This window comes from Capra hircus, chromosome 14 (assembly GCF_001704415.2).
Source record: "Capra hircus breed San Clemente chromosome 14, ASM170441v1, whole genome shotgun sequence".
Classification (NCBI taxonomy): Eukaryota; Metazoa; Chordata; class Mammalia; order Artiodactyla; family Bovidae; genus Capra; species Capra hircus.
In genome coordinates, this window is record NC_030821.1 from 12,499,055 (window position 1) to 12,506,707 (window position 7,653).

General features: G+C 44.6%; 1 pseudogene across 1 annotated transcript; it reads right to left on the reverse strand.

Moving 5' to 3' along the window:
• On the reverse strand, positions 1,752–2,213 carry LOC102186227 (annotated as a pseudogene). Its single transcript, XR_001296507.2, has one exon. The product of XR_001296507.2 is annotated as a 40S ribosomal protein S15a pseudogene (transcript).

The following is a 7,653-nucleotide window of genomic DNA, read 5'->3' on the forward strand; positions in this document are numbered from 1 at the left end:
TGATCTCCTTTAGGATGGACTGGTTGGATCTCCTTGCAGTCCAAGGGACTCTCAAGAGTCTTCTCCAACACCACAGTTCAAAAGCATCAATTCTTCAGCACTCAGCTTTCTTTATAGTCCAACTCTCACATCCATATATGACCACTGGAAAAACCATCGCCTTGACTAGACGGACCTTTGTTGGCAAAGTACTAGACGGACCTTTGTTGGCAAAGTAATGTCTCTGCTTTTGAATATGCTATCTAGGTTGGTCATAACTTTCCTTCCTTATTCCAAGGAATAAGGATCTTTTAACTTCATGGCTGCAATCACCATCTGGGGTTCACAATGCAAAGATCTGTAGGAAGAACCTTCTAGGCAAGAGGCAGCAGCAGTTCAAGTGATCAGACTTTTGTTAGCTCCAAAATAAGGGGTTGGATTTTATTCTACTTGTAATGAAGCTATTGGAGAGTTATAAACAGAAGAATGGTTGGGTCTCATTTACATTTTTAATAGCGCTCAGTGAGGCCTCAACTCTAAGGAGGCCAGAACGGAGGCCGAAAGACCAATCAGGGACCAAGTGCAGTAGTTTCAACAAGAGATGATGGTGGCTGGACCAGAGAAGAAGCAGAGGGCTGAAAAGGGCTGGAGGAGTTTTGACTGTTTTCTAACTGGATGGAGGCCAGCGGAAGCACAGAAGACAGCTAGATATTTAGCTTGAACAAGTGCATGGGTGATGGTGTTGTTAAATGAAAGGAGAAAGGTGGCAGAACCAGTTGGTGGTGTCGGTTGAGGGGATCAAGGGTTCTGTTCTGGACACGTTGGGTTTGAGATGCTTAACAGATATCTAATGGAGGTGTCAAGTAGGCACCTCTGGAGGAAGGTCGGGGGTCAGAACAGTAAATGTCATTAGCATATGGATAGTAGAGGTGCTAGTATTTGGATAGCATTTAAAGCCATCTGCTTAAGTGGGATCACCTAGCAACAGAGTGCAGACCAGTCAGAAAAGGGAATGCAGCCAGAGCTCCAGGAAGGGACCCCGGAGTGAGGACAGGGAGGTGGAGCCTGAAAAGGAGCTGAGAAGGAAGAACCTGAGAGTCGGACAGCCCACATGTGGTAATCAACAGTTGGACATATTTCAAGTAAGAGGGTGTGCCAAGTGGCACCTGGTCCAATGCTGCCAAGCTGTTGAGCAGGATTAGAAAAAAGTGATGATGACCTTGGCAAGGGTAGTTACAACCTAGGAAAGAGGTTGAAAACCCACTGGAAACCAGGTTGTGATTAAAAAAAAAAGAAAGAAAAATTTTGAGGACAGAGGAACACCCAGAACTGTCAGGAAAAAAATCTATTGAGGGAGCTGAAGGCAAATCCCAAATAGAAGAGATTCCAATCCTGGCTGAATGTCAGAATCATCCAAGGAGCTTAAGAATATATACATTTCCTGGTCCCCTCCCAGATCTACTGAATTAGGAGTGGAAATTGGAATTTATTTATACATTATTATTTTTATCCTCATTAGTTTTGAACTTGGTTTTTCCTGGGGCTGGTTCAGTCGCTAAGTCGTGTCTGACTCTTTGCGACCCCATGGACTGTAGCCAGCAAGGCTCCTCTGTCCATGGGATTTTCCAGGCAAGAATACTGAAGTGGGTTGCCATTTCCTTCTCCAGGGGATCTTCCTGACCCAGGGATGGAACCTGGGTCTCCTGCATGGTAGGCGGATTCTTTACCAACTGAGCTACCGGGGAAGCCGTTGGTTTTTTTTTTTTTTTTTCTTTTTTGTCCCCTGAGGCATTTTATTTGTATGTATTACATCCCTAGAAAAAGAATCCAAGGATTTTCCCTCCTGTATGTTTTCGAATTGCTTCTTCATGTTCCATGATGCCAGCTGAGGTTGTCAGTACAATGAAACCAAACTGACGGGATGGGAGCAGGTTATTCTGCCATTTTTCTAGATCTTTGAGTCGTACATCAAATCTGGGGCTGATCACTCCACACTTATTTAGCCTGCCTGTGAGGTTCACAACAATTTTCCCAGCCCTGTGATCATCAATGAATTCAAATTCGCCAATGTAACCATGCTTCATCATCACTGTTAGAAACCTGACGATGACTTTGGAGCACGGCCTAATAAGGACCTGGCGTTTGCCTCTCTTCTCGGCATTATTGATACTCTTGAGAGCATCAGCCAGGACATTCATGCGCACCATTATGGCGGCACGGAAAGATGGCGGAAAGAGCCGTTGGTTTTTTCTAATTGAATCTAGATCGGCTTTTAAAAAATTGGTCTGATTCTTCTGCTTGCACTGGGTCTTTGTTGCGCGGGGGCTTCTTCTAGCTGTGGTGCACTGACCTCTCGCATAGGCTTCTCCCTGTGGTGACTTTTCTCTTCGCAGAGCACAGGCTCTGGGTGCATGGGCTTCAGTAGTTGCAGAACGCAGGTTCAGTAGTTGTGGCGCTCAGGTTCAGTCGCTCCACAGCATGTGGAATCATCCCGCACCAGGGATCAAACCCGCGTCCTCTGCATTGGCAGGGAGTCTCCATTTAGACTAGAATCTAAACTATTTTAAAAGCTCCTTGGGTAATTCTGGTTTAGCTGATTAGAGCAGAAGGTGAGCAAGGCAGGAATGTTTCTCTTGGTTTGAAAAAAAGGAAAAAAGAAGTTTATTAACCTATAAACTTTTTAGTAGAACTTTCAAATTTTATCTCCCCTAAGTATTGTCACCCTGCTTATTTAACTTATATGCAGAGTACATCATGAGAAACGCTGGACTGGAAGAAACACAAGCTGGAATCAAGATTGCTGGGAGAAATATCAATAACCTCAGATATGCAGATGACACCACCCTTATGGCAGAAAGTGAAGAGGAACTAAAAAGCCTCCTGATGAAAGTGAAAGTGAAGAGTGAAAAAGTTGGCGTAAAGCTCAACATTCAGAAAATGAAGATCATGGCATCTGGTCCCATCACTTCATGGGAAATAGATGGGGAAACAGTAGAAATAGTGTCAGACTTTATTTTTGGGGGCTCCAAAATCACTGCAGATGGTGACTGCAGCCATGAAATTAAAAGACACTTACTCCTTGGAAGAAAAGTTATGACCAACCTAGATAGTATATTCAAAAGCAGAGACATTACTTTGCCGACTAAGGTCCGTCTAGTCAAGGCTATGGTTTTTCCAGTGGTCATGTATGGATGTGAGAGTTGGACTGTGAAGAAGGCTGAGTGCTGAAGAATTGATGCTTTTGAACTGTGGTGTTGGAGAAGACTCTTGAGAGTCCCTTGGACTGCAAGGAGATCCAACCAGTCCATTCTGAAGGAAATCAACCCTGGGATTTCTTTGGAAGGAATGATGCTAAAGCTGAAGCTCCAGTACTTTGGATACCTCATGCGAAGAGTTGACTCATTGGAAAAGACTCTGATGCTGGGAGAGATTGGGGGCAGGAAGAGAAGAGGACGACCGAGGATGAGATGGCTGGATGGCATCACAGACTCGATGGATGTGAGTCTGAGTGAACTCCGGGGGTTGGTGATGGACAGGGAGGCCTGGCGTGCTGCGATTCATGGGGTCGCAAAGAGTCGGACACGACTGAGTGACTGAACTGAACTGAACTGAGCTGAAGTTGTTCTTTTACCTTTAGAGTTTGCTGTCACATGTCTTTTGATGAACTTTGTCAGAACACAAAATGAATATTCACAGAAAAACTCAGAAACAGGTAACCATGCTTGGGCATCCTGCTCTTTTTTATGGATATGTCTGTTCCTGATTTTATACTGCATACAATTAGATGTATTTTTTTCTGCCATTGAAAATTTTTTTTGTACTTAATAGTCTTGTTTTTATTAGCAGTTTGACAGCATTATACAAATTGCCATCAGAAGGGGTTTGAGAATTGTTAAAAAGAGCCCTGAAATCTTTCTCTCTCCTGTTTCCTCTCTCTCCCCTTTTCTCTCTCCTCTCTCCTCCACTTTTTTTTTTTCTCTCTCTGCTCAGGTAAGCAATTTCCTCAAGGGAGGAAGGCCTGAAAGTTAAATTCCTGTCCCCCTTGAATTCAGTTGACTGGAAGAAAATCCCCAAACAGGAGTAATTTGATATGTCTGGAAGAAGCAGGAAAAACAACATTTAACCTAGGAGCTTCCCTCAAAGAAGCCTTTATTAACAACGTCTATGAGCATCACTTCAATTTCTCAGTGCACCCCCATGTCTGTTACTTCGTTTGATGTGATATCAATCCTGGGAGAAACAATGCTCTTATCAACTTCCTCCCATTAAAAAAAAAAAAAAGCAGATGAATAAACAGAGGCTTAAAAGGGCCTTGGTACCTCAGAGGTTAAAGCGTCTGCCTCCAATGCAGGAGACCCGGGAAGATCCCCTGGAGAAGGAAATGGCAACTCACTCCAGTATTCTTGCCTGGAGAATTCCATGGACGGAGGAGCCTGTAAGCTACAGTCCTTGGGGTCACAAAGAGTGGGACATGACTGAGCGACTTCACTTTCACTTTCTTAAAAGGGTTAATACAGTTCCCAGGGTCCTTCAGGTAGAAAAGTAGAAACTTCCAAGTGACTTGTTCAGAATCACAGAGTGCAAAAGTGACTGAAAAAGAGGGAGCAAACTATTGGTACATCCAACAGTTTGGATGACTCTCCAGGGAAAGACGCTGAGTGAAAAAAGCCAACCCCAGAAGGTTGGGTACTCTGTGATTTCATTTACAAAAAATGTTTGAAATGATGGAAGTTTAGCAACACTCTAGTGGTTGCCAGAGTTGGGGTATGGTCTATGGAGGTGGGGCAGGAGAAGAAGGGTGTGTTTGTAACAAAGCAACACAAGGGATCTTTGTGGGGATGGAACTGTTCAGTATCTAAACCGAGATGGTGGATTCCTTGAACCTACACGTGTGATACAAGTGCATAGGTCCAAATTCAGACACGCACGCACACACACACACACACACACACACACACACACACACACCCCTGAGTACAAGTAAAACTGGAGAAATCTGAATAATAGATTATCTCAATGTCAGCCTCCTGGTTATGATACTGTACTTTGGTTTTGCAAAATATCACCACTGGGAGAGACTAGGTAAAGGGCACACTAGATCCCTACTTAATTTCTTACAACTACATATGAATCTCTAATTATCGCAATAAAAACGTCAAGTAAAAGACAATGAAATGAGTCAGGGTGTCTCCCTGGCTGCTGGCTCTCTAGCCTGTGTGTTCTTTACATTCCCCAAGTGTAGTGAAGTGAGATATGGCCTCACTCTTGGAATCCCCAGCCCAGTTTGACTCAATGCCCTTTGAGCAGCTGAGTTAGAGATGGGGTATATCCAACTGGAAACTATTGTTAAATCAGGCAAGGGAATGGTTTCCCTAAATAGTTAAACTCAGTAACAAGGATTTACTGTATAGCATGGGGAACTATATTCAGGAGCTTATAATAAACTATAATGGAAAAGGATTTTTTAAAGAATATAGCTATATACATACATACACATGTGTAGCAAAATCTGCTGTACACTTGAAACAAGCACAAACTTGTAAATCAACCATGCTTCAATTAAAAATAGTAATTTAATAGAAAAAAATTAACTCTCAAGGTGTTTCCTACATGGAAAACCAGGAGTTAGATCTTATACTCAGCATTACGACATTTAAATTTTCCTGAGTTAGCTATTCCAACACATGCACCCTGAGTTTTCCCTGACTTTGGGGACCCAGCAACATATAGTTGACAGAGTTAAGCATAGAAAGGGGAGAACAGGATGGAGCCCTAGCTCTTGGCAGGGGGTGGTGGGGGGGACACACAACTGGTGGGAACAGTGATGCTCTCTAAGTGATTATTTGTGTGACAAGCAGAAGCGGAGGGTTGGTCTCTGGCCAAAAAGGCTGGAACAGGTTGGTCACCGTTTCCATGTGTCAGACTTGATTTGCCCTTTTCCTTCTCTCCTCATTACATGAATTTATCTTCTTTTCTCTCTCCTCTCCCCACCCCACCTTCTTGCCTGTCTCTTTCTCCTGATTTTCTCTTTTTTTTTTTTTTTTGCTACATTTTTCTACTATGGTCACATTTTAATTAACACACAATTTTAAAATATTAACCTCCCCCCCTCAAAAAAAAAAATCACAGGAGAGTCACTGAAGCCTGGTACCATTCTTGTTCTGAGGTCAGGACTGCAGCTCTAGTCCAGAGTGGTTCCCACGTGAAACAGCTTCCTGACAAAAGTGTGCTTGGTCATGGGGAAGAAAATCTGAGTTAGTCTGGGCCACAGCATGAACTGGCCACTCACCCTAGAGCAGTTTTCTCACCTACTAAACAAAGGCATGCACTCAAAACTTCCTCTCTGAAGTCCCTTTCAGTTTTGTCTGAGTCTGAAGAAACAAGCCTTGCTGACTAGGAGTGGTGGAATGCTGAGAAAAGACAGGCGTAGGTGGAGGATAGGGCGGTAGACGTTCACTTCATGTGGAGTCTTTCCCAGAGGCAGAGTGTTCCTATGGGCCAGGAAGTTAGGACCAAACCATGTGCCATGCACCCAGGGCTGAGCAAGCCAACGCTGTAATTACACCTAGGCCTTAATGGCGGGCAAGACCGGTAGGCTTTGGACCACTAATGGGCCACTGTAGGCGGGGAAGACCTGTAGGCATTGGACCACTAATCGAGAGAGGAGGAGGGATCTGACTTGTGCAGAATGACTCTCAAGCTAGGAAAGAGGTGATTCATTTTATGCATCTAGGCATAAGTTTGGGTGGGGCGGTGCAAACAATGGCAGGGAAAGGAAGAACTGGCTCTCCTTAGGGACCGAGGGAAGAACAGAAAACAGAAAGAGTCAACTAGTGGAAAACGCCGAGTAAGGTGGAACGGCTCTTCCCGAGGCTGATTCCCACTGCAACAGTAACCTTCAAGCCCCGGCTCTCACAGCTTAGGAGCAAAGTGGAGGGGAAATCAGTCGTTGTGGCGGGATACACAAACATTCACTGTGCTGTGCCTCTGTGCCAGGCGCTCTCTTGGGTGTTACCTCATTTAATCTTCACAGCAGTTCCACAAAGTCATAGTATCTCCATTTTACACCTGAAGAAACTAACACTTGGGGAGGTTAAGTCACAAACTAGGACCCTGGGCAGAGCCAGCACTGACGCTGGGTCTGAGTCCCAGGTCTGAGTTCTTCCCCAGGGAAGAGCCTGCTTTTTTTCAGGTTCTTTTCAGCCCCTCCAGAACCATCAACTGCTCTAGTTGCTCGTCTCACCCTGCCGCTGACCATACTTCAGTTCAGTCACTCAGTCGTGTCTGACTCTTTGCGACCCCATGAACCGCAGCACGCCAGGCCTCCCTGTCCATCACCAACTCCCAGAGTTTACTCAAACTCATGTCTATTGAGTCGGTGATGCCATCCAACCAACTCATCCTCTGTCATCCCCTTCTCCTCCCACCTTCAATCTTCTCCAGCATCAGTCTTTTCAAATGAGTCAGCTCTTTGCATCAGGTGGCCAAAGTATTGGAATTTCAGCTTCAACATCAGTCCTTCCAATGAACACCTAGCACTGATCTCCTTTAGGATGGACTGGTTGGATCTCCTTGCAGTCCAAGGGACTCTCAAGAGTCTTCTCCAACACCACAGTTCAAAAGCATCAATTCTTCAGCACTCAGCTTTCTTTATAGTCCAACTCTAACATCCAT